This window comes from Orycteropus afer, unplaced genomic scaffold, assembly GCF_000298275.1.
Source record: "Orycteropus afer afer isolate SDZICR_OR568_19922 unplaced genomic scaffold, OryAfe1.0 scaffold00263, whole genome shotgun sequence".
NCBI classification, from domain to species: Eukaryota; Metazoa; Chordata; class Mammalia; order Tubulidentata; family Orycteropodidae; genus Orycteropus; species Orycteropus afer.
This window is the reverse complement of record NW_006921850.1, coordinates 4391683-4419536: the sequence shown is the minus strand read 5'-3', so window position 1 is coordinate 4419536 and position 27854 is coordinate 4391683. Positions and strand designations below refer to the sequence as shown.

Below are 27854 nucleotides of genomic sequence, written 5' to 3'. Positions count from 1 at the left end.
TAAACATGGCATTGCATGAAAGGAAATAAAATATTGGTACAGCTTGATTTAGAAAGATCACTTTTCAGTGACCCTTTCAAACAGCTTCCTGCAAAACTGCAAACAATAGTTTGGCCAGTGATTGCAGCCAAAGGTCACCTTTTCCCTGGTAAGGCCAGAGGGTGGAGCACTCAGCTGACCCAACCCAAGACCAAAGCCTGCCTGGAAAGCTGCTTGTGTGAATTGAGCTGGGACGCATAGATCAACCATAGCCATTGCCTACCCTAGCCTTCCCAGATCACAACCCAGCTGCTAATCAGAAGCACTGAGTTTATGCTCTATCTAGAGCCTGGTTCTGAGGGGGCACAGACTGGGTGGACACTGCCATTCACTATTGACTGACCTTTTGGGCAAGTTACTGACACTTGGTTTCTTGAGCTGTAGCATGAGGTTAGAATAATACTGTGGGGTTTACAATGAACTTTACCCAAGGAATTTGGTCTTTGTTCTTGGTACCAGAGAGATAATCTCTAAATGCCCCCAAGTGATTAGAATCTGTTATCTATGAGGACTCCAGAACACACCTGAAGGTTTATTCTAATGAGGTGACTCTTAGGTAGGGGCTGGCTGGGCCAGAAAGTGCCACCATGCAATATCAGCCCAACCTCAGGAGAGCAGATGGGGGCTAGAGGTTGAGTTCCACCGCATGGGCCATGATTCAGTCAATCACACCTACATAATGAGATCTTAATAAAAACTCTGGTCATGGAAGCTCAGTGAGCTTCCTAGTTGGTGAAAGACATTGATGCTTGGGAGGATGACATATCCCTTTTTGGGTCATGGAAGTACAGCACTGGGAACCCTTCTGGGCCTCACCCTTTGTATCTTTTTATTTATATCCTTTTTGCTATAATAAAACTTAACTCATAAGTATAGTGCTTCCCTGACTTCTATGAGTCATTTATCAGAATTTTCAATCCTCGGGGGTGAAAAGTATCAGGAATCTCTAAATTTGTAGCCAGCAAGGCAGAAGTGATGGGGCCTTGGAAACCCTGCTCAACCTTCCTTCCAAGGAGTGAACCACCAGTCACTCCGCAGAGGGAAGGTTGGGCAATCTACCTCCATACTGATACTGCCTCGGAAACCCAAGGAGGGGTCGCTATGAGTCGGGTCCGACTCGATGGCACATAACAACAACAACAACAATCTGCAGTCTTGGGCCAACTTGGTAGTATAGAGAACTGTGCCTTTTAACTTGTGAGATCTGAGCTAGCTCTGCATTTGCAGTTGGTGTCAGGGAGGATATTTAGAAGATAGACTTAGGTTGTATGTTTGAGAAGGCAGACAGACAGGCATAAACATATACAGATGACTTTCATAGTCTGTACAAGCCCCCATTGATAGAGTAGCTGCCATGGGCACATCAGAATCAGACCTTCAGTCCATCAAGGGGGTTCGTCAGTGTGGAGAATGAAGAAGAGAGAAGGTAAAGAGCAGGCGGAGGGTGGGCCATGGGACATTTAGGTAATCAGAAAAGGGCCTGCATCAGCCTTGCATCTGAGACTCTAACACAAAGAGACCTTTCAGTGCCTCTGGTGGTTCTGGCAAGAAGGCTTCATGGAGAGCAGTACAGAGTCTGATGGGATATGCACTACCTAAAGTCACCTTTGGCTCTTTCTTCAAGTCCCCCATGAAAGGAAAGTACTCGCCATGGGTTCCAGAAATCCTTTTTGGGTATGAATGAAATTGAGTCCCCAACTCTAGACTTCCTAAATGGTTAGTGATCATTGAGGAGTTCTTAAACCAAGTATCTTCAGATGGGGATATCAACCCATGTAGAAGCAGGGCTTTTTTTTAGCGGTGACTTCAGTCTGTTCTCAATCTTCAGAGACTGTGCTGGTCCTTCTTTGAACCACCCCAGAGACTTCTATATTGAGATTCTGTGGAAGAGAGGTCACATCACCCTAACTGATGGGGCCCTTGCCGAATCTTTAGAAGTTGTTTATTTGCTCTCGTGACACACTTAAACTCATTTCTCACCAGTTCCTCTGGTCAGTTTGATGAAAGGTAGGGTTTGGGAGTCTCCTTTTCCTCACATTCATCCCTGCTACCCTCTGTGTTAGTATGCCTCTACCACAGCAGGGCGGTGAACGGACAGCTAGGAGTGCCCCGAAAGGCGGAGGGAGAGAGCAACAGGCACGTGCTCCTCACCTCTCAGGTTTTTTAAGTGAGTTTATTAGTTTTCCATACAAATACACTTTAATTTCATAAAATTTAGAAATGTTTAAACAACAAAGAAAAACAGCATAACAAAGATTAAAAAGAAAAACAAAATGAGAAATAAATTCTTGCCAAATGCCAGCTTTCCGATTAATCTATGCATTTACAGATGAACTAATGAAAACATCAATAAATTTAGCTCTAGATATGGTTGTCACTGATTTGGTTCTTTGCTTTCTTGTCATTTTTAAAACCAGTGAGCATTTATTGAGGTAAATATGAGGTTACTTGTACAGATTTCTTATCACACCTCATCAAACAAAAGCAAACCCACTGCCATTGAGTTGATTCTGACTCATCGTGACACCCATTGGGTTTCCAAGGCTGTAAATCTTTACAGAAGTAGATTGTCTCATCTTCCTCCCACAGAGCAGTGGTGGGTTTGAACTGCTGACCTTTTTGTCAGTAGCCAAATTCCTTACCCACTATGCCACCAGAGCTCCTTCTAGAATATAGAAATGGTCTTTAATGTTTCAGACATCTCCACTTGATTTTTGTCACACTTCAAATGAAGTTTAAGTAATAGTGGGTCAATTAATTAAATTAAAATGCTGTACTTATGATCTAATTCTAGAGGATTCAATTAAATTGATATTGTATTCTTAAGAATTATATTAAAATGATGTATATTCTGGAAACTCTGTCTTAGGAATTGTACTTATGAAACTTCAGTTGAAGAGCAAATGCACCATCAATTAAATAATAGGAATTAAACTTAGAAATATCAGTGTATTTAAGTTCACCAAAAACACAATAAAATATGATTTTTTTAAAAAAATAATTTAAAGAGGGGAAACACATTAGATGTCCTACGGTACCTGTGGATATTCAGAGGTTGTCTGCTGTAAACCCAAGTCACACCTCCACATCTCCCTAGATCCCTGTGCCCCTTTTGCTCCCCTGGGCACTGGATGATGCAGAAAATGACCTGGCCTCTTGGGCCATTGCCCTTGGCTGCTTATGGAATAGCAGGCACAAAAGGACCACTTGGAAAACCCTGAGTTTCAAACTGTCATTCTCTAGCTTTGACCTGCCAACTTGGGTTGTTGAGCTTTCTCTCAGTCAACACAACTGCCTACCAACTTTCTTGAGCCATTTTCTTATGGAAGCTAATCAGCCTTTGTTTGAAGGAAGTGGTGCTTTCCAGAGGTTTCTCCAGCTCTTCAGCTGTCTTCCTATAGGAGTCAGAGTGTCATCATGTGCTTGAACAAGTTCTCTCAGAAAGATCAGCACAAGGCTGGTGAGGTGGAGGTTAAAGATGTCCCAAATGTCCAAACTACCGTGCCACTCCATCATTTCAGACATTAACTTCTCCTCCTCCTCCCAGTAATTTCTCCAGTCTCGGGGTTCCGTATTTCGCTGTAATGCCTAACAGAACTCACAGACACCCAAGGGATCATCTCACATAGTAGTGGTGGAGGCTGGCAGGCTGGCGAGTCACAGGTCCATGAGTGGGTCTGGAGGATCCTAATAATTCTCGGGGTTTGATGAACCTCGATCAGCAGATCAGATGATGGCTGCTGTCCCAAATCCAGAGGTGAGATAAGGATGAGCCAAAACACAGAACCAGAGCAAGAGGAGGGTGAACCTTCCCAGGAGATTTGTAGGTATACCCTCAAGGAAGCTAAGAGTGGGGATTTGAATTATACCCTCCAGCAAGGCAGGACTCAAGATATATCCCACCTGTGCTGCTCCAACAGAAATAACCCAAGTGGATGGCTTTAACAATCAGGAGCTCAAGGCAAATCCCACCCCAGAGCCAATTGCCAGTCATTATAGGGAACGATTACTACCAGCTGCCCAGCCAAGTTGACACCCAACCTTAACCACCACACCACCCCAAACAGGCATGGATAATAGGATTTACAGTAATCACAGAATGATCACCACAAAATTTTTCTCACCACAAAAATTTTCTCTCAATCTCTGGGTTGTCTCTTCACTTTGTTTATAATGTCCTTTGATGCATAAAAGTTTTTAATTTTGAGAAGTCCAATTTATCTATTTTTGTTGCTCATCATAGTATCATATCTAAGAATCCATGCCAAAAGCAAGGTTCTGAAAAATTATCCTGTGTTTTGTCCTAGAAGTTTTATGGTTTTAGCTTTCATACTTAGATATTTTATTCTGTTTCAGTTAATTTTTATATATGGTGTGAGGCAGGAGACTAACTTCATTCTTCTGCCTATAGAACTCAAGTTGCTCCAGCATTATTTGTTGAAGAGACTGTTGTTTCCTCATTGAATAGACTTGACACCCTTGTTGAAAATCAATTGGCTGTGCATGGTGTGTGATTTTATTTCTGGACTTTGGATTCTATTCCTTTGGTTTATAGGTCTGTTCTTGAATCAGTACCACACTGGTTTGATTACTGTAACTTTACGAAACTACATTTAAACTTTACTGCATTTGAAATCATGAAGCATGAGTCTTCCTCCTTTGTTCTTTTTGTCTAGTAAGTCCATTATGGGAGTTTCCTCAGGGGTGTTTCTTTTGCTTTGTCTTGTTCTTCTGAATGGACTGTTCTTCGTGTTTATTTGTATGATTTCTGATTTGTTGTTGTTGTTGTTGAAAACTGGATGTTTGAATATTATAGTGTGGTGACTAAGAAATCAGATTCTCCCCTTTTCCCAGTGTCTGCTTTATTTATTTTAATTGCTGAAGGCTGTAGTAGTCCATTTGTTTAGTGACTTCTCATATCTAGTTTTGTAATACTGTCTTTTTTTAAAATACAGTATTTTGTTGAGTTTTTTCATGAAAATTTACGTAGTGTTAGGTTCCTATTTGACAATTTCCATACGAATTGTTCAGTGACATTAGTTACATTTGTCACAATATGTCAACATTCTCTTTAATTGTGTTCTGTTTGTTCCATTTCCAGTACTCTTAATTCCCTGCCTCCTTATCTTCTCATCTTTGCTTTCAAGCAATTATTGACCTTTTTGTCTCATACTGATGGTTTTAAGTAGAGCGTATTACTAATGGGTAATATTCTTTATACTTATGGGCAATATCCTTTATTCTGTGTGCCACTCTGCTGTTTCACTAAAAGGTGACCTTAGGGGATAGGCTCATTTCTAGGTTTGAAGAATGTTTCATGGTGATAGTGCAGGGAGTCCTCTGCTCTCTGCCATTCCTTTTTATCTAGCCTGTTTTTTATGTATAAATATATAAGAGTTTGTGTTCTGCTCCACATTTTTTCCCATTCTGTCCAGAACCATCTATTTTGACCCCAGGCAGAACAGTTAGTGGTGATAGCCAAGCACCATCTAGTTCTTCTGGTCTCAGGTTAGATGAGGCTGTGGCTTGTGTTCCTTCTCTGATCTTTTGGTTGCTTCCTTACTGTTTTCTCCTAGCAAGTAGAACTGAAAGATCTGCCTTCTTGATGATGAGTCGTCACTGAAGTCTCTTTTCCTTAGCTTGTATTCAGCTAGTATTTTCACAGATTTCCTTGAACACCAGGGAAGATTACAACACCTCTTTCAGTCACTGCCAATTAGTTCTGTTCTGAGGCAGTCTTTAACACTTGAACAGACTTACACTGAGCCTAGAGATTAGCCTGAAGTGAAAGCATAGGGTCTTCTCAGATATATTCTGACCATGTGTCTTGCCCTGGACATACATAAAGCTTTCTAAATCCCACTGTATATATGGGTGCTTTTGAATGCCATAATTTCCCAAGAACTGTCTCTCTGGCATCTGTTCCCAGTCCTTAACTGTCTGTTGTTTGTCTCAGTCACACTTTTTATCCTCCGGCACTACAGGTGCTTATAGTGTTCAGACAACGCTGGCCACTTTTTCACCCTTTTTTTGAGTTCTGAGATAGGCCAAATAGGAATGACCACCTTGCATCGTCCTTCATATAGCCCCAGCCAGTTAGAACAGACACACATAGTAGTTTGCAAATAAGATCTGCTTTGTTACCTCAGAGGCAGGGAGTTCCTTCCTCTCCAGGAACATAGGCAGCTGCAGCTTTAAGATTGTGTCAAACTAGATAGGGAATGGAATATGGGCACATAAAAAAGTCAAAGCTTTCATACTGTTTTGATAATACCTCTTTCTTGATTGAGTGTTCCCTTAGTTTCTGTAAACTTTTGAGTGGTTTCCAGTGCTCTGAGAAAGTTGGTTCTGCTAGTGTCTTTTCTCTTGTTTCTGTGGGCAGATGGAGGAGCTCTGGTGGCACAGTGGTTAACACATTTAGCTACTAACCAAAAGGTTGGTGGTTTGAACCCACCAGCCACTCTGTGAGAGAAAGATGAGGCAGTCAGCTTTCATAAAGATTTACACTGTTCTGTTCTGTCCTGTAGGGTCACTATGAGTTGGAATCAACTCAATGGCAATGGGTTGGGTTGGGTTTGGCTAGGTAACTGGGAGCATGGAGTTTTTTACATCACCATCTTGCTGATGTCAGTCTCCCCTAAGTAAATTTTTAATCTGGATTGGAAATGTGATAAACCAGCTGAAAACTGTCCCATAACTGTGGTACTTGTTTTAAAATAGTGCACCTCTGTTGCTTTGACTTGAGTGATACATCCCAGAGAAGACACCTTAGCATTTATATGAAAGCAGCCCCATGGAATCAAAGACAGTGAGAACAGGAGGGAGTCTTAGAGTAAAGGGGACCTAAGTAGCTCTGCCACTCTGTGACAGGGTTTTCACTGCTTGGTAGCCAGTGACACTTAATGTAAGCTGTAATGGTGTGTCAGTATAAATTTACCATCTGTCTTTTCTTTTGTAGCCCTGAAGGACTAACCTGTTTTTTTGGTTTGTTTGTTTGTTTGTTTTTTTCTAACTGTCCTGCCAAGCTCCTCAGGGTTAAAAAATGTTGAACTTTTAGTCAAGTTTTTCCTACAGGTGGAGCAGATGATCCCTAAGACCACCTCTGATGCTTTATGTGTCTGATAAAATATATTAATCTCACCAGCAAGCCTGGGAGTAGAAAAATTGAACTTGATACATGCACACTGAGTCAGGGACTCTTCCAGCTGAACCCTAGTGATTCATGGGAATTAGAAGTTTATAGCTTTCTAGAAATATTCCAAAAGGTATATGAGGCAAACCATTTTCACACAGACATATGTGAATAACCTGGGAACATTAAGTGCTTTTTGTCTATAATTGGTGATGGGTTTTCTGAATATATATATATATACACACACACATTAACATATATAAACTCTAGCTCTGTTATTACATACTTTCAGAATATTTTCACTATAATTTAGATTCCCAATTAATTTAATTTGTGTGGCAAATGAATGCTTTTTTTAATGCCTAAATTGCACTATATACCAAGAAGAGAGAGTTATAAAGATACTTTAAATTTGAATGGCATGTATAGAATTCCAGAATAGCAGATTTGAGGGAAACTTTTAAAACCATCCAATCCAACCCTATCATTTTGCAAACAGAATATTGAGGCCGAGGAAGTTGAAATGACTCAACCCAGGGCCCATAGCAGATGTGTTGGCAGAACCAGGATATGCTGCATTACACAGGGCTCCATTCCGTGGTTCTTTTCAGTACAGTCTACTGCCTCTCTTGTATTATGTCATTTATTCTAGACATCAACCTCAGCAGGCAGAGTGGGAGATTCTTTATTCACATTTTATAGTGAAACAGATACAGATATTCAGTGTTTGTGTCTCCAGGATCATGGTTTGGTCTAACCGAAAGAACACAGAATGGAAACTTGGGATCAGGGCTGGTGGTAGGTTGGAGGTTCTGGGATCCAGATAGAGAGACTGTCAGGGGAGCATTCAAGGTAGAGGAGCTTATGGTGGTGCGAAGGCTGCCTTGAGACCACTGACTACACCAGAGGTTGCTAGGATGATGTAGGGAACTGATGAGAGAGTGAGAAAAGAATAATATTTAGGCTAAGTGTCAAAATGAATTGCTTCAAGAATCATTACTTACAGTTTAGCATAATAAATAATTAGAATGAGATAACTTTTTAAATATCAGGATACATTTCTTCAGATAATTTGGGTTCCTTTTTGTCCCATGAGATGGGCCCTGTGAGTGGGTCACTTCAGCTCCCTCAGCACCAGTATCTTACCTCCTTCATGTAATCTGGGCTTAAGTTGAATGTCTCCTTGAATGGTCAGTGTTTGTGTATCTGTTATGTTTAGATTTTTTTTCTTTTACTGGATTGAGCCAGATAAGTGTTTAATTATGATTAAATATTGTAATCACTTTTCTGTTTAAAACCCTTTCAGCAGAAAGCTCTCTCTTTTTCCTTGAAAGGCCATTAAGCAGAATTGTGAAACTTACTGTGGAGCTCAAATTTCCTCTGTTTACTATTTGGAGCTGATGACTCAGGCTCCACCTGGGGCTTGACCACCACTCACCAACCCTGCCTTGTAAACTGCTCAGGTCCTTGTTCTCTTTGCCTGGAAAGACCTATTGTCTAGGACCTCTAAGATATCTCAGATGTCAGAAAATGGAGCATCTTAGTGAATTATGGGCCAGACTTAACAGTTCATTTTAAAGGAAGAAGGCCATAAAGCACAGTTCTCCTTTGACATACATGAGGTCACCATGATAATTAGAATCAATGTGATGGCACCTGGTTTTTTAAAAAATGAAATTCCAAGTCCTAGTCTTAAAACCCAGTTCTTGAAAATTAACAAAAAGGTGTCTGTGAAAGAAATGAATATATCCCATTTTCTCGCGGTAGCCAAAAAACCAAACCAGTTGCTGTCAAGTTGATTCTGACTCATGTTGACTCATGTGTTTCAGAGTAGAGCTGTGCTCCATAGGGGGTTTTCTATGGCTGATTTCTTAGTAGTAGGTCACCAGACCTTTCTTCTGAGGCACCTCTAAAAACCCACTGCCATCGTGTCGGATCTGACTCATAGTGACCCCTCCTTGGGTTTCCAAGGTCACTCCTCAGAAGGAAGATGGGGCATTCTACTTCCATAGTGATACTGCCTCGGAAACCCAAGGAGGGGTCTCTTTGAGTCGGGTCCGACTCGACGGCACATAACAAGAACAACAATATCACTACAGGAGTAGATTGCCCAACCTTCCTTCTGAGGAGGGGCTCGAGGGACTCATGGGTTTGAACCACCAGCCTTCTGGTCAGCAGTCAGATGCCTTAGGCACTATGAGGCACTTCTGTTGTTGTTATATACCATCAGAGTACTCTGACTCAGAGTGACCCCTCCTTGGGTTTCCAAGGCAGTATCACTATGGAAGTAGATTGCCCAACCTTCCTTCTGAGGAGTGGCTGCTGGGTTTGAACCGCCTGCCTTCTGGTGAGCAGTCAAGTGCCTTAGGCACTATACCACCAGAGCTCCTCGAGGCACCTCTAGGTGGACTTAAACCACCAACCTTTTGGTTAATGGTTGTGTACTTAATCATTTGCACCACCCATGGACTCTTCCTGCAGCACCAGAGGGAAAAACATCATTCTGCATACTAAAATGAGTTCAAAGAATCTGATTTGATAGGATGTTGAGAACATTTATAAAATATCAGTCTTTCTTTCCTATGCAAAATGAAGGCTTGGTGACTATAACTATTAGCAATTTGTTTTGTTCTCTATTAGTATAAATATGTCCTTCAAAGTATAATTTGAAGAAAGGGGCCATTTAAGAAGAAAAGGAGCCTTGGCGGCTAAGCAAAGGGTCAGTGGTTTTGAACCCACTAGCTGCTCCATAGGAGAAAGATGTCGCAATCTGCTTTTGTAAAGATTTACAGCCTAAGAAACTCTATGGACAGTTCTACTCTTTTCTGCAGGGTTGCTGTGAGTCACAATTGATTCAACAGCACTGGGTTTCGTTTTGGTTTGGTTTGTAAGAAGAAAATGCATCTTCTCCTTATTTTTTAAAACTCATCAAAAGATACCATGCAAATTGAGAAGCTATCTCAATGTTTCCTCTTTCTTTTTATGAAAAGCTTTTACTTGAAGTGAGCAAAAACTAGAATCCCTAAGTAAAAACCAAACTCACTGCCATCGAGTCAATTCTAACTCGTAGTGACTCCTCCTTGGGTTTCCAAGGTGGTGTGGCTACAGAAGTAGGGTGCCCAGTCTTCCTTCTGAGGAGTGGCTGATGGTTCTGATTAGCAGTCAAATGCCTTAGGCACTACACTACCAGAGAATTTTAAATTCTCTTTAGCTTCATCAGCTATCAAAGAGATGAAAATTACCTTTAGAGATAATTTTAAATTATCATATTAGCAAAGCTTGAAACGAGGTATCATCTTGAAGTTGAGATAAAACCAGTGTCCTTCTTCATTGTTGATAGGGTGATGTGGAGCTGTCCTTTCATAAGCTCTTTGGCAGCATGTTTCATCAGTCTTTGAGATGCCCCTACCCTTTGACCAGTGATCCATCCCTGGGAGAGTATCTTAAGGAAATAATCCATGAAAACGGAAAAATAATAAGCATATTGTAGCGTACTTTATGAGAAATTGGAAGGAAGTTCACTGCTTGGTCAGTAGAGTGGTTCAGTGTACCCAATTGACTGGTATGTGGCTGCCAAAAATGATAAATCTTACAGCACTGGGAAAATGCTTATGAGATATAGATATAGATATATTTGTATGTGTGTGTGTGTGTGTGTGTGTATGTATGTATATATATATATATATTTTTTTTTTTTTTTTAAAGAAGACTAACCTGCTGTGGAGCTCTGGTAGCGTAGTGCCAAAGCACTTGACTGCTAACCAGAAGGCTGGAGGTTCAAACCCACCAGCCACTCCTCGAAAGGAAGATTGGGCAATCTACTTCCATAGTGATACTGCCTCAGAAACCCAAGGAGGGGTCGCTATGAGTCGGATCCGACTCAACGGCACATAACAACAACAACAACTTGCTGTGGGAAGCTCTGGGGGTAGAGTGGCTAAGGCATTTGACTGCTAACCAGAAGGCTGGTGGTTCAAACCCACCAGCCACTCCTTGGAAGATTGGGCAATCTACTTCTGTAGTGAAAACTGCCTCAGAAACCCAAGGAGGGGTCACTATGAGTCAGATCCAGCTTTTTTTAACCTGCTGTGATCCCAATATGTATTTACTCTACCAACTGATACTTATTGAGTCCCTCCTGTCAGGCATAGTACAAGATTAGAAGATACATACTACTATGAACAAGATAGTCATCTTTCCTACCCTGATGGAGCTCTCAGTATGATTAGTAAGAAAAACATTAGCAATTCCATTAATGCTTATTTAAATGTGCTACAAAAACAAATAAACCAGAGTGTTAAGAAGAGGGCCTGTCTTAGTTATCTAGTGCTACTATAACAGAAATGGCACAAGTGATGGCTTTAACAAACAAATTTATTTTCTCACAGTTTAGGAGGCTGGAAGTCTGAATTCAGGTCACCAGCTCTGGGGGAAGCCTTTTTGTCTGTCAGCTCTGAGGGAAGGTCCTTGTCTCTTCAGTTTCTGTTTCCTGGTTCCTTGGAGATCTCAATGTGGCTTGGCATTAATGGGAGCTCTGGTGACATAGTGTCTAAGGCATTTGACTGCTAACTAGAAGGCTAGCAGTTCAAACCAACCAGCCACTCTTTGGAAGGAAAACTGGGCAATATACTTCTGTAGTGATACCACCTCCGAAACCTAAGGAGGGATCACTATGAATTGGATCAGACTCGATGGCAGTGAGTTTCAGTTTGTCATCAATATTCCCCCATCTCTGTTCCTTTAGCTTGCTTAATTTTTTTTTTATGTCTCAAAAGAGATTGACTCAAAACATACCCTACACTAATCCTGCCTCATTAATGTAACAAAAATAACCCATTCCTAAATGGGTTTCATAAATGGGATTATAACCATAAGCATTAAAAAAAAAAAAAAATCCACTGCCATCTAGTTGATTCTGACTCATACTGACCCCCATTGGGTTTCTGAATTGGTAAATCTTTACAGAAGTAGGTTGACCTATCTTCCCTCTATGGAGTGGCTGGTGGGTTTGAACAGCTAACCTTCTGGTTAACAGTCAAATAAATGTCTATGCACTGCACCACCAGAACTCCTTAACCATAGGCATAGAGGCTAGGATTTACAACACATATTTTTGAGAGACATCATTCAGTCCATAACAAGGCCCTAAGCTAATGTGTGCATGTTGATGTTGTTTAGCTACCCTCAAGTCAGCCTGACTCATGACACATGCACAATGTGTTTGTACCATTGTGATCCATAGGGTTTTCATTGGTTGAATTTTGGAAGTAGATCACCAGGCCTTTCTTCCTAGTCTGTCTTAGTCTAGAAGGTCTCCTGAAACCTGTTCAGCATCCTAGCAACACAGAAGTTTCCATCAACAGAAGGATGGTGACTGCACATGGGGTGCCTTGGCCAGGAGTGGAACCCAAGTCTCCCACATGGACAGTGAGAATTCTACCACTGAACCACCACTGCCCTCAATGTATGCATAAAACCAAAAAAGAAAAACCCAAACCAAGTCCACTGCCATTGAGTTAATTCTTATGCATAGAGACCCTGTAAGACTGACTAGAACTGCCCCACAGGGTTTGCAAGGCCCTAAGTTTTATGGAAGTAGACTACCTCATCTTTCTCCCATGGAGTAGCTGGTAGGTTCAAACCACTGACCTTTTGGTTAGCAGCCCAGTGCTTTAATCACAGCACCACCAGAGCTCCCTATGTATGTATTGTTGTTGTTAGGTACTGCAAAAAGGGAAGGGAGGCCACATCTTCTGACCTCCTCTAACTGCACAAGAGGAAGACAGGATCACCATCAGTAACCCAAGGCCTATTCCTGCAAGGCCAGACGTGCTGCCTCCCTCCAGCCCTTTCAACAACCGTTCCTCCCAAAGCACCCATCACCACCTATCTCCTGGGTTTGATAATCCACTGCAGTGACTACACAGAACTCAGATTATGGGGTTTATTATGGAAGCACCAGGCTACAATTCAAGTTCAAGAAAAATGCTCAGTCTCTCTCCCAGCCCACAGTCTTTCTCCTAATAGTCTCTCTCGCAACAGTGCGTGTCCCTCGGTGTCTCACTCAGCAATGCATGTCTCTTGCATCTCTTTCCCAGCAGTGCGTGTCTCTTTCAGCAGCACGTCTTCCTCAACCAGCAGTCAGAGAAAGACTTCTTCTGCCTCTAGGAATCCTCCTTTTGAGCCTGGCTGAGTTGCCAAACTAACCAATCATAACATTAGAATTCAAAGCACCTGAGAGAGCACAGGAACCTCCCAGAACATTGCTTTGTGTTGCGCCACAATCAGGAGCTCCTCAGTTGCTCACAGCAAATTTCACCACAGACTATGCAAAGACTTACGGCTAGAAAAGCCATACCAGGTAATTTACTACACCGCAGATACCATCAAGTTGATTCTGACTCATAGCGACCCTGTGTAGAATAGAAAGAAACACTACCTGTTCCTGCACCATCCTCACAATCCGTGCTACACTTGAGCCCATCATTGCAGCCACTGTGGCAATCTATCTCATTGAAGGTCTTCTTCTTTTCTCTGACCCTCCACTTTACCAAGCATGATATCCTTCTCTAGGGAATGGTCCCTACTGACAAGATGACCAAAGTAGGTGAGATGAAGCCTGGTCATTCTTGCATCTAAGGAGCACTCCGGCTGCACCGTACTTCTTCAGGAGTGCCACCACTCATCTTTCAGTTTGTCATTCTTTCATGGCTTGTGTGTTGCTGTGAGGCTGGAGGCTATGCCACTGATATTTTGAATACCAGTAGGGTCACCCATGGTGCACAGGTTTCAGCAGAGCTTCCTGATTAAAAAAGGGTAGAAGGACAAAGCCATCCACCTCTGAAAGAATTGGTCACTGAAAACCTTATGAATAGCAGTGAAACATTGTCTGATATGTATGCATAGAACCAAGGAAATATGAAAAAACAAAATTAGGAGACTTAGTTTTTTGTTTTATTTTAAATGTTCTACTCTGTAACACATGGGATCATGATTTGGAATAGACTTGACAATAATGGGTTTACTGTTTCGGTACTTTGTGTCCCATTTTCACAGAAACAGCACAGCTTTCTGTGGTTTATGTATAGCCCATATTAGTTATGCTAAGGGAATCATCTAGTTTGTAGAGTACTGTATCCATGCTCCCAGTCTAACTCCTTTCATTCTGGTAGCTTCATCCCCTTTATTGGAACTGCAGATATATTTAGGTCCCCTTAAACCTAAATGTTTCAGTAATTGCCCTCCTTTCCTCTTTGCTGCTGTCCTATTTCTTTTCCTCCACTTCAAGGTTTCTTGAATGAAAAGTCTCACCCTGCAGCCAGGCTTCCTCCTTTCTAATAAGCTCTTCTTAATGGAGTGGAGCCTGGCCTTATCACAGTTAACCTAATAAATCATAGTTTACCTTAGCCAACTTCTAACTTCACCAAAAGAACTTTTGTTAAGAAAAATTTTTTGCATTCTTTATTTAAAAATTATTATGACATAACTATATAGAATTAAGTAGTTTTATGCAATCATCCATTTTTGTAATGTCTAAAAACCTATTTTTATTTTATAATGAATGTATATTAATCTTATATTGAAAAGTATCTTTTAAAAATTTGAAGCCCCTTAGGTATAATGGTATCAATTTAGGAATGGAAAAAAGAAAGATATTGTGCTGGACTTGTTTTATTTAGGAGAGTCTGGATCAGCTGCCATCTTTTACTCATGATGGTTGTACTTGGTGACATTCTCCTTGATAGTCTGATTAATTTTTCTTCATACTCTAGAAATTTGGTTGTTTTTTTTTGTTTGTTTTTGTTTTAGTTTCCTAATCTATTCCAGATTAGAGGGGGAAAAAAACAAATCTTACAATATTCATGGAAATTACATACTCTGGCAAACAAGAACAGAAAAATCATATCACTCACAAGGTCAGGAGGACTTTGCCTTTTGGTAGTTGTTTGGTCTAAATGTGAGAGAAGCCAGGTTTATGTTGGCCTTGAGAAATCACCCCTCTCCATCTTTTTCTGAGAACCTTATTACCATCAACTAGAGAGAGCTTTATTGGTCTCTTGTGGTGACTCATAAATGGTAGACTGTTTTTGTTTTGTTTTTTTTACTTGCCAGCCACTCCTTGGAAGGAAGTTTGGGCAATCCTACTTCCGTAGTGATACTGCCTCGGAAACCCAAGGAGGGGTCGCTATGAGTCGGGTTTGACTCGATGGCACATAACAACAACAACAACAGTCTATGATATAAGCATAGTATGTTCATGTTAAAATTTTTCCTATGCTTGACCCTCTCTCCCCTTCAGACATCTTTCCTCTTGAGAAAGAACCAGAGATTCCAGTTCTAGTAATGGCAGAGTAGCTTGTATCAGAATAACCCTCTCTCAAACAGCAATTATAAACTCTGGATAAAATATAAACAACTATTTGAAGGCACTGGAGAGCAACTGAAAGCAAGCAGAAACTGTAGAGCCTCTGGCCTTTGAAAGAAGGACTAGCACTGAGTGAAGTCCACATCTGTATGACTTATCCTCAGTCTGAGTAGGTGGCTAGAGCTCAGGCAGAAAGTGGTGGTCTTTGGGCAGATGTCAACACATGAGTCCCTGTCTTCAGGGAATTCAGGCCAACGAGGGGAATAGAAATGAAAAGTAAGATATATGATATGATGTTATATATGTCCTAATAAAAATATGTATTGGGGCATCAAAGGAGGGAGAGGGATCCAAACTCTAGGAAAGACATCAAAGAAATGACTTCTGGAATGTATTTTCAGGTGGACAGTAAAAAAAGCATTCATTCTAAGCTGATACAGAAATGAAGGAGAAAGCACAGAGCTAGTACATCCTAAAAGCTGGTCACATTTGAAAAGTACAAGAGGAGAGAACAAGAGCTGCATCTGCTAACACTCTGGACTTTTGTCAAGCATGGGCTTAGTGCCATGTTTCATGACAATGAGGCATTAGTATTATAGCCTCACACTTAGCAGCAGCACAACAGGAAGGGATGAGAAGCTTCTTATTCAACAAGTGACTTTTGTATCCTTCTAGGAATCTGTCCATTTCGTAGCATTCTCTTATCCTTTTTATATCTATAGAGTTGGTAGTAATTTCCCCACTTTCATTTTTGATTTTAGGAATCTGAGTCTTTCCTCTTTTTTTCTTGATAAGCTTAGCTAAAAGTTTGTCAGTCTTTTCAAAGAACTTTTAGTTACATTGATTTTCTTTATTGTTTGTTCTTCTGTATTTCATTAATCTCTACTTTAATCTTTTATTATTTCCTTCCTTCTACTTGATTGGAATTTAGTTTGCTTTTCTTTTCCAGTGTGTTAAGGTGGGAGGTTAAGTTATTATTTTAACATACAAACAAACAAAACCCACAGCTATTGAGTCGAGTCTGACTCATAACGACCCTCATTGGGTTTCCAAGGGGATAGATCTTTATGGAAGTAGATTGCCCAATCTTGCTTCCACCGAGTGGCTGGTGAGTTTGAGCCACCAACCTTCTGGTTAGCAGTCAGATGCCTTAGTCACTCTGCTACCAGAGCTCCTTCTTTTTCAATATAGATATTTATTACTATAAATTTCCCTCCAAACATGACTTTGGGAGCCTGGTGGCATAATGCCTAAGGCATTTGACTGCTAACCTGAAGGCTGACAGTTCAAACCCATCAGCCACTCCTTGGAAAGAAGATTGGGCAATCTACTTCCATAGAGATACCACCTCAGAAACCCAAGGAGGGGTCGCTATGAGTCAGATTTGACTGATGGCAGTGTTTGAGTTTTTTTGGAAGCATGACTTTAACTGATTTTTGACTGCTAACCAGAAGGCTGGTGAGAAGGAAGATGAGACAATCTACTTCCGTAGTAATACCATCTCGGAAACCCAAGGAGGAGTCACTATGAGACAGATCCAACTTGACAGGAGTGAGTTTTTGAGAGTTTGGGTGTAGGTTCTAGTATGTTGTATATTCATTTCCATACATCTTAAAGTATTTTTTTAAATTTCCCTTGTGATTTCTTCTTTAACTCATTGGTTGTTTATGAATGTGTTGTTTAATTTCTTCATATTTATGAATTTTTCTGTTTTTCCCTCTGTTATTGATTCCAAATTTTATGCTATGTGGCCAGAGAACATACCTTATATGCCTTCAGTTCTTTTAACATATTGAGGCTTGTGTTATAGCCTACCATGTACTCTGTCCTGGAAAATGTTCCATGTGCACTTGAGAAGAGTGTATATTCTACTGCTGCTGCGTAACATGTTCTACCTACCTTTTAGGTCAAGTTGGTTTATACTACTGTTCAGGTCTTCTGTTTCCTTGTCGGTCTTCTGCCTAGTTGTTCTATCCAGTATTGGAAGTGCAGTATTGTAATCTTCAGGTATTACTTTCAAATTGTCTGTCCCTTCAATTCTGTTGGTTTTTGCTTCATGTATTTTGGGGCTCTGTTTTTAGGTACATATATGTTTATAATTATTTATCTTTCTAATATACTGACCATTTTAGCATTATAAAACTTCTCTGTCTCTAGCATTTTTTTCTGATACTAGTATAGACAATCCGGGTTTTTTAATTAATGCTGTTTGCAAGATATATCTTTTTCCGATTTCTTTTACTTTCAACTTACTTCTTATCTTTGAATCTGAAGCATGTCTCCTATTGCAAAAACGGCAAGGAGGCCACATATTCTGACCTCCTCTAACCGTGCCAGAGGAAGACAGGATTACCAGCAGTAACCCAAGGCCTATTCCTGCTAGGCCAGACATGCTGCCTCCCTCCAGCCCTTTCACCAACCGTTCCTCCCAAAGCACCCACCACCTCTCTCTTGGGTTTGATAATTCACTGCAGTGGCCACACAGAACTCACAGATTACGGGGTTTATTAGGGAAGCACCAGGCTAAAACTCAAGTTCAGGAAGAACGCTCAGTCTCTCTCCCAGCCCACCGTCCCTCAGCCAACAGTCTCTCACAGTCTCTTTTCCAGCAGTGCTGGTCCTTTAGTGTCTCACTCAGCAATGCATGTCTCTTGCATCTCTTTCCCAGCAACACATGTCTCAGGAGTGCGAGTCTCTTTCAGCAGCACGTCTTCCTCAACCAGCAGTCCGAGAGAGCTCTGCCTCCAGGAGGCCTCCTTTTGAGCCCGGCAGGGTGGTCAAACTAGCAAATCATAGCATCAGAACTCTAAGCACCTGAGAGAGAGTGGGCACCTCCCAGAACATTGTATTGTGCCACACCCAACAGAAATACTCCACGTGGATAACATTTACAATCAGCTCCTCAGTTGCTCATTCCACCACTGAGTTTACAATGACTTATGGGTAGAAAAGCCATACTAAGTAATTTACTACACTGCACCTATAAACAGCATATAGTTGGATTTTCTTTTTAAAATCCATTCTGACAATCTCTGCCTTTTGGTTGGATTGTTTAATCCATTCACGTTTAATGTTATTATTGATACAGTTGAATTTACATCTGGTTTATACTACTGTTATTTCACTTTTTGTTTACTGTATGTCTCATGTCTTTTGTTCTTCTATTCCTCTTTCACTACTTCACTTTTTTGAGTGAATGTTTTTTAGTATAACACTTTAATTTCTTCTTTTTTTTTTTTTTGCTGTATTCTCTGAGCTATTTTCTTGGTGGTTGTTTACCGTATACACCTCAACTTACCATATTTCAGATTTATACTAAATTCCAATGAGATATAAAAAATGTTACTCCTGAACTTTCACCCAAATCACAATAAAAACTTTAAAAACATGTTACTTCTATATAGCTTTATTCCTTCTTCCCCCCATTTATGTCTTTTAAAGAAACTGAGAATAAAGAGCAAGTAAATATTTATAGAATTTGTTAATATTAACTTTCTTATTTACTATTTCTGTTTCTATTCATTTGTTCCTACAGATTCAAGTTACCATGTTGTATCATTTCTGACTCCAATATAGCTTTCTTCCAACTTTCTCTTTTGTGTTGTTATTGTCAATGTTCTATTTCTATGTTTTATCCCCAACAATACATTATATACATGTTGTTTTATATCTTTTCTTTTAAAATCATTTAGGAGAAGAAATGTATATTTATACTATCTTATATAATTACACAATTACCTTTACTGGTGCTCTTTGTTTTTTTGGTGAAGATTCTGCCATCTGGGGTCATTTGCTTTCAGCCTGAAGAATTTTCCATAGTATTTCTTGTAAGGTGGGTCTGCTGGCAACAAATTCTGTCAGTTTTTATTTTTCTTGGAATGTCTTTATTTCATCTTCACTTTCGAAAGATTGTTTTACTGGGTATTAGATTCTTGGTTGACAGATTTTTTTTTTTCCTTTCTCTTCAGCACTTTGAATATGTCATCCATCTACCTTCTGGCCTTCATTGTTTCTTATGAAAATCTAGCTGATAATCTTATTGAAAGCAAATGACTTTGAAAATTGGATATGTTCCTGTGGGCTGGAGGAAACCATATTTACTAAAAGGGTGTTTCACTTACTGGGTTTCTGAAGAATGACTCATATTTCCTCAGTGTCTAAAAGTTGGCCTGCCTTTAGTGACACAACTTCCTTTTCTGAGAAGAATTCTAGGGCATTATCCGCGTGAAGTCCAACAAAACATTTCACATGATTTTGGCAAAGAGAAACTGAAAAAGAGAGAGGAAAAGTTGTGGCCAGGCTATCGTGTTCTAGAAAGACTAGGACTTTGTAGTCAGAAAGGAAAGGCCTGAGTTTGAGTCTCAAGTTATGGGTCAAATTGTTGTTGTTGTTAGGTGCCGTAGACTCGGCTCTGACTCATAGCAACCCTGTATACAACAGAACGAAACACTACCCCATCCTGTGCCAGCCTCACAATCCTTGCTTAAACTGAGCCCATCGTTGCAGCCACTGTGTCAGTTCATCTCATTGAGGGTCTTCCCCTTTTCCCTGGGTCAAATTAGAAAATTTTAAGTAAAATTTATCCAGTATTTGTTTCTATATATATGTCTATGTATGCATGTGTGGATAAATGGATTTGTGGATGGATGGGTAGATGGATGGACAGATAAACAGACAAACTGAGCACACCAAGTTTCCATATACAAATTTGTTTGTTGCCATAAGTCATGGTCCAAAATGTTTGAGAACTGCAAACTACTGACTTGGAAAAGGGGGAAAGGTTCTGTGGTGGGACTCCAATGCTGGAAAGGCCTCTGCTTGCCCTCAGATATATCCTAAACACTGTTCCTTTCTGCTTATTGATTCTATTTTGCTTTCAACAGAAGGAAAACGTGCCCAACTCACTGCTGTTCCTTCAAAATCTGTTGCATGTAGCCATCACCTCATACACACATTCATATGGTTGTGATAGGAGTTATATGCAATTTCCTACCTTATTTGGCCCACCCTCAAATGTCCCACCCCCTTTTCAGGAAATGTGGACAATAACTTGCTCTTGAGATAACTTTCAGTTCATTTTTTTTAGAGAATTCTGAGATTTTTTGTGAATGATTCATTCATTTCTTGAGAGCCTGATTTTGTATTCAGCAAAGTTTTGACAAATCAATAATTCCAAATGAAACAGAAAGGCGGGCAGGTGAAATTGTTCTTGCTAAATTGCTGAAAAACATTTATGCTGGCTTTCTCAGCAGGTGAAATTATCCTGATAGAGCTGGTCATTAAGGCTTGTCTTGCCAGAATTACTTCAGTAGAGAGTTCTGTGAAATTGTTAAGTACCCATTTAGAATGAGTAATTTCTACAGCTGATAAAATATTTTTTATTAACCTTCAGGAGGCATTAAAATGGCAAGTTTGGGCCTTAAAAATAAATCCCAAACTCTTGGGAAAACATCCAGCCTGCTTTAAGGCCTTAATATGTATTTGTAGAAATTCAGAGGGAAAAAATGTACTGATATCACGTACGAGCATTGTCTAAGATCCACTTCTCAGTGTTGAACTTGGCTTTCCACCATGTTCCAACCAGTTGGTACTGCTGGTCCACTCCTTCCCTATCCTAAACCTGTCCCATCTAATTCTTGTCCATGAACTGCAGGCTCATTTTAACATGCAGAATGAATTAGGATGGAAAAGACTGCCAGTGAAAACAAAGCAACAACCCATTATGAGTTACTCTAAAATTATCTGCTCTCTGGGTTATCTGACAGTGGCTACACAAATGGACAGTCAAGAGATCTATTTAAGTGGCTCCTTAGGGATTCTGATGGTGCAGTGGTTAAAGCATTTGACTACCAATCAAAAGTTTGGTGGTTCGAACCCACCAGCTGCCCCATAGGAGAAGGATGAGGCAGTCTACTTCCTTACAGATTTATATCCTTAGAGGGAAAGAGGGACAGACAGGAATGCATAGTTAAGAAGGGCACAGGGAGTGGACAGTCACGGGAAGGGAAGGGAAAGGGAGGAGAGTTTTTTATGACTGGGGATGGTAATCGGGGCTGTGAAATCAAATGTGCATGAATTGTTGAATGTAAATCAAATTTGCACCCAAAGCACAATAAATAAATAAATAAGATTTACAGCCTTAGAAACCCTGTGGTGCAGTTCTGTTCTGTCCTATAGTGTTGCTATGAGTCAGAATCGACTCAATGACAGTGGGTTTAGTTTTGTTGTTGTTTATAAGCACTACTGAGTCACGCTTCTCTTCCCAGTGTATCCAGCTCTGGAGATCCATGGGGACCAAAAGTGCCCAGGACTAAAAGCAAGATCCCCAGCACTTACAGGCCAAATGGGGGAACGTAGAAGAGAAGGAGACAAGTTCTGGGTTTTTGCCTGAAACTCAACATTTGCATCAGCTCCTGGGGGAACATTAAAGTCTTTAATTACAAAATTTCTTCCAAGGCATCTTGTGTGTACTTGAAGCACCAACCTTTCCATTAGCTGCCAAGTGCATTAAACATTTGCACTACCTAAGACTCCTTGATCCTATTACTCTCCTCCTTATAGTTTATTTTAAAGGACCTCTGGTGGTGTAGTGGTTAAGGCATTTGGCTGCTAACCAAAAGGTCAATGATTCAAACCCCTCAGCTGCTCCATGGAAGAAAGATGAGGCAATCTGTTCAAAGATTTACAGCCTTGGAAACCCAGTGGGGGTCACTATGAGTTAAAATCGACTCAATGGCAGTGAGTTTGATTTCTTAGGTTTTATCGTTTCTTTCAAGGGAAACCAGATGGCATGATAGAGTCAGACATAAGCTTAGTTCCTGGGCTAGCTGCTTACTGGTTGGATAATATTTACCCTATTACTTAAGCCTTTCAGCCCTATGTTCCTTAGCTGTGGAGTGAGGGGAGCTATGCTTCTCTGATAGAGCCTGATGACGATTCCAGTGTGTAGCCTGTGTCAAAAGCCTACAGTAGTGATTGGCACTAGGTAAGCCTCAATAGGTGATCACTGCTATGGTTAGGATGATGTATTAATACTAAGCTTCTCCCTACAGGATGCTCTCATGGTACCCATCATATGGCCCTTGCCTGAGCATTTAACTGGATTTAAAAAAAAACAAAACAAAACTGTCTTCTCCTCTTTGACCTATTTGCTTTCACTATACCTGCTCTCACTGTGTTAGAAGGAGAAGCAGAGTAGTGTGAAACTAGCATCAGGCAGTTTGCTATTTTTAAGTACCTCTTGCCAAAAATATAACAGGGAAAAAAAAAAAAAAAAAGGTGACTAAAAGGTAGTTTGAGGATTTTGGCTTTCCATTTCTCCCATTACCGTAGAAAACTGGGAACCAGTGAGTCTCTGGGAATTCTTCAGAGTGAGAATGCTATGATGTGAGCTACTGCTTATCATTCTTGTTGCCCTAAAATGCCTGAGAGTGAGAAATTGCAAATCATTGCATCCCTTGCTGCCCACACAGAAAAGGAACAATCAAATCTGTGTGATTTGTCCTGAAATAAATAAGGAAGTATGCAGGTTTTAAAGGCTAGGATTTAGCATCATGCAAATCAAAATAAGTCATGAATCAGTAATACTTTTCACCCTCAGCTTTAAAGACTCTATTTCTATGATTATTGCTGCTGAGGAAAGAGGCTGCATAAACACCATTTAGAAAAGCTAAAGGCTGGTGTTTTATAAGAAAAATGGCAGCCAGAGCAATTTCCCTGAGGTTGTACAAGTACTAATTCTGTTTAACATATTGTTGTTATTTGGTGTCATCAAATTGATTCTAACTCATAGCGACCCTGTGTACCATAGAACAAAACTGCTTGGTCCTGCTCCATCCTCACGGTTGTTACTATGTTTGAGCCCATTGTTGCAGCCACTGTCTTTCCATCTCATTGACGGTCTTCCTCTTTTTCACTGACCCTCTGCTTTACCAAGCACAATGTCTTTCTCCAAGAACTGGTTCCTCCTGATAACATGTTCAAAGTATGTGAGATGAAGTCTACCTGTTTGCAGGAACATTCTGGTAGTACTTCTTCCAAGACAAACTTGTTCTTCTGGCAGTCCATGGTATATTCAATATTCTTCACCAACACCGTGATTCATAGGCATCATTTCTTTGGATTTCTTATTCATTGTCCAGCTTTCACATGCATATGAGATGCTTGAAAATACCATGGCTTGGGTCAAGTGCACTTTATCCTTGAGGTGACATCTTTGCTTCTTAACACTTTAAAGAAGTCTTTTGCAGCTGATTTGCCCAGTGTAATATGCCATTTGATTTCTTGACTGCTGCTTCCATGGGTATTGATTGTGGATCCAAGTAAATGAAATCCTGACAACTTCAATCTTTTCTCCGTTTATCGTGATGTTGCTTATTGGTCTGGTTGTGAGAATTTTTGTTTTCTTTATTTAAAGATGTAATCAATACTGAAGGCTGTAATCTTTGATCTTCATCAGTAAGTGCTTCACGTCCTCTTTCAGCAAGTGAGATTGTGTCATCTGCGTATCACATGTTGTTTATGAAACTTCCTCCAATTCTGATACTATGTTCTTCTTCCTTTAGTCCAGCTTCTTGGATTATTATACTCAGCAAACAGATTGAATAAGTAAGGTGAAAGGATACAACCCAGGCACACACCTTTCCTTGTTATAAACCATGCAGTATCCCCTTGTTCTGTTCAAATGACTACCTCTTGGTCTTTGTGTATGTTCGGCATGAGCACAATTAAGTGCTCTGAAATCCCCATTCTGCTCAGTGTTCTCAATCAAATTTATTATGGTCCACACAATCAAATGCCTTTGCATAGTCAGTAAAACACAAGTAAATATCTTTATGGTATTCTCTGCTTTCAGTCAGGGTGCATCTAACGTCAGCAATGATATCCTTCATTCCACATCCACTTTTGAATCTGCTTAAATTTCTGGCAGTTCCTTGCCATTGTAGCACTGCAATCTATTTGCATTATCTTTGGCAAAATTTTACTTGCATGTGATATTGCTATTGATCAATAACTTCTTCATTCCACTGAATCAACTTTCTTTGCAATGTAGGGAAATATGAATCTCTTCTAGTTGGTTGGCTAGGTAGTTGTCTTCCAAATTTCTTGGCATAGATGAGTGAGTGCTTCCAGCTTTGCATCCATTTTTTTAAACATCTCAGTTGGTATTCTGTCAAGTCCTGAAGGCTTGTTTTTCACCAGTGCCTTCATTGCAGCTTGGGCTTCTTTATTCATTACCATCAGTTCTTGATAATATGCTACCTCCTGAAATGGTAGAATGTTGACCAATTCTTTTTGATACAGTGACTGTGTATACCTTCCAACTTCTTTTGATGCTTCCTGCTTCATTCAATATTTTGCCCTTCATTATTACAACTCAAGCTTGAATGTTTTCTTCAGTTCTTGCAGCTTGAGAGATGCTGACTATGTTCTTTCCTTTTGGTTTTTTAAGTCCAGGTCTTTGCACATGTCATTATAATACTTTACTTTGTATTCTGGAGCCACATTTTGAAATCTTCTGTTCAGCTCTTTCACATCATCATTTCTTTTGTTGACTTTAGCTACTCTGCATTCAAGAGTAAGTTTCAGAATCTTCTGACATCCATTCTGGTCTTTCTTGTCTTTTTAATGACATTTTGCTTTCTTCATGTATGCTGTCTTTGATCTCTTCCCACAACTCATCTGGCCATGAGTGTTCAGTATGTCAAATTCAGGTGGGATATACTCAAGGTTCTTCACAGAAACAAATGGGAATTCCAGGGAGCCTTGCAGCCTAAAGCGAGTCTGAGAACAAACTAGTCGTCAGTGTTTATGAACTGAGGAAATGTGTCCCTGGGATTTTTAAAAATATGAGAATTTTTGTATAAGATTATATGGATGGGCAGCTAAAACAAGCTGTCAGCTTTGTTCTACTCCTACACAAGTGGACAATCAAGAGGCCACTATTTTCTTTGGATTTAAGGAGCTAAATAATTATTTCCTTCCCCTTTGTGTAAGAGCTCTGATGGCATAGTGGTGAAAGTATTCGACTACTGGCCAAAAGGTTGGCAGTTCAAACTCACTAGTTCAAACCCACTATTCTGTGGGAGAAAGATGAGGCAATCCCATCTTTACAGCCTTGGAAAGAAACCTGATGAGGCAGTTAGTTCCACTGTGTCCTAAAGGGTCTCTATGAGTTGGAATTGACTCAGTGGCAGTGTTTGGTTGGTTTCCCCTTTGTGTTGGCTTTCTCTCTCCTCTGATCTTCCTTTTCTCCCTATCCCTACCCTTTTTGTTGTCATATTTGACTTCTGAAAAGTCAGCAAGCAAAAATGCACTTCTTAATAAATTATACTGTGAGATATATGTTTGAGCTTTGGTAGCAGCCTCTTCCCTGCACCCCTCTTACCCATTCTTTGAACTTTTTCATCTAAAAATATCGAAGAGTGGAGAAGACTCGTGTTGTAGTTGTTACATGCCATCGAGTCAGACCCGACTCATAGCGACCCCTCCTTGGGTTTCTGAGGCAGTATCACTACGGAAGTAGATTGCCCAACCTTCCTTCCGAGGAGTGGCTGGTGGGTTTGAACTGCCAGCCTTCTGGTTAGCAGTCAAGTGCCTTAGGCACTATGCTACCAGAACTTCCCGGAGAAGACTCTAGAAAAGAAAAAACTATGGTTGGCTAAATCAATATGGTTTTGTCTTAGGAAATAAGTTGTCTTATCACAGAAGCTTGGGGCTGATACCTTTCTGCTTACAAGTTAAATGTTGTGACATACGTGGTTGACATTTCCTTTTGAATTTTTGGTTGAGCATTTCAAGAGGAAATACCAAATGAAACTCTGTGTCCTCACCTCCATTACTGGTGTGTTTATCCAATGATGTATAAATACTAGAATCTATGGAATGGCATGTTCAGTGCAAACTGTGGCATGGCCATCCCAGTAGCTACTTCACTCTGCCTGCAGCTTTCCTATGCTCTCTTAAAATAGCCACACAATCCTCAAAAAAAAAAAAAAAAAAAAAAAAACAAAAAAACAAACATTTCTATTTTAAGACCTGCTTTAGCTTAGAATAATTAGTTTCAATCATTACTCACAAGTTTAGCATCTAATTTAGGAAGGAGTATTTATTTTTTGCCCTAAAACTGTCTTTTTGAAGCTTCAGAGAGCCAGTACTTCAAGAGCAACTGGGCTGTAAGCTCCTCTCATAGGTGTTCAGTCACCCTGTGTGGAAAGAATGTATGACTAAACCCAGTCAAGTGGCAGCCTCTTCAGTGCCAACCTCTCTGCTCCCTGCTTCACCAAGGGTATCCTAAGTGAAGACTGGAATTAATGGCCAGAGCACCAAGAAATCCCTGGTACATACTGAATGCTTTATCCGTGTTTGTTGACTGAAGAGTGGTACCTCCAACTCATCTGTCAAATCTCTCTTTTCTCATAATTAAGCCTGAATTTCAGCCACTTCCCTTCTTCTAATCAAGCTATCTTCATCTCTTCCTGTACTGCCTGACTAGTGTATTTGTGACAAGTCCAGCCCTTCTCCATCTTGCACTCTACACTGCAATCCCCATGGCCTTTTCAAAATGCAGGTCTGCTGTTCACCCCCCGCAAACACTCCAGTTATTTTAGAATTGCTCATAGGATAAGCTCCAAACTCCTTTCAGGGCACATGGGGTCCTGCACAGTCTGACAGCTGACCACCTCTTCAAGCTCCTTTCACCATTGTGCCTCTTTCCCATCTGCGCTGTGCCCACACTGGCCTCTCTGTTCTACAAGTTCTCCATGCTCCATCCTACCATAGGCCCTTTGCACATGCTGTCCCTGCTCCCTGGAATGCTCTTCCCTCTTCTTTGCCTAATTAACTCACATCCTTGGGTTCTGAGTACAAGTATCACCTCCTTTGGAAGTCTAAGTCACTTTACCTCCCTATCATCATGGATATACACAAGGTCCATGAACCCCTCCTTTGGGATACAAATCCCAGTTGCATTTTAACATTTGGGTAATGATTTGATTAATAACTTCCCATGTCTCCCCTCCATACTCTCCTCATCACAAGTCTATAACCTCAGGTGAGGCAGGGGCCCAGGTTTCTTTCTCTCACCTTTATGTTGTTGTTGTTGTTATGTGCTGTCAAGTCAGACCAGACTCATAGCCACCCCTCCTTGGGCTTCTGAGGCAGTATCACTACAGAAGTAGATTACCCCATCTTCCTTCTGAGGAGTGGCTGGTGGGTTTGAACTGCCAGCCTTCTGGTTAGCAGTCAAGTGCCTTAGCCACTATGCTACCAGAGCTCACCTTTATAGCCCCATCCTATATGGGCACATAGTTAGTGCTT

General features: G+C 40.5%; 1 protein-coding gene across 1 annotated transcript in view; it reads left to right on the top strand.

The window, feature by feature from the left end:
- The window catches only part of EEPD1 (endonuclease/exonuclease/phosphatase family domain containing 1), a 173067-nt gene that overhangs the window by 114728 nt on the left and 30485 nt on the right, over positions 1-27854 (top strand). The gene's annotated exons all lie outside the window — the stretch shown is intronic.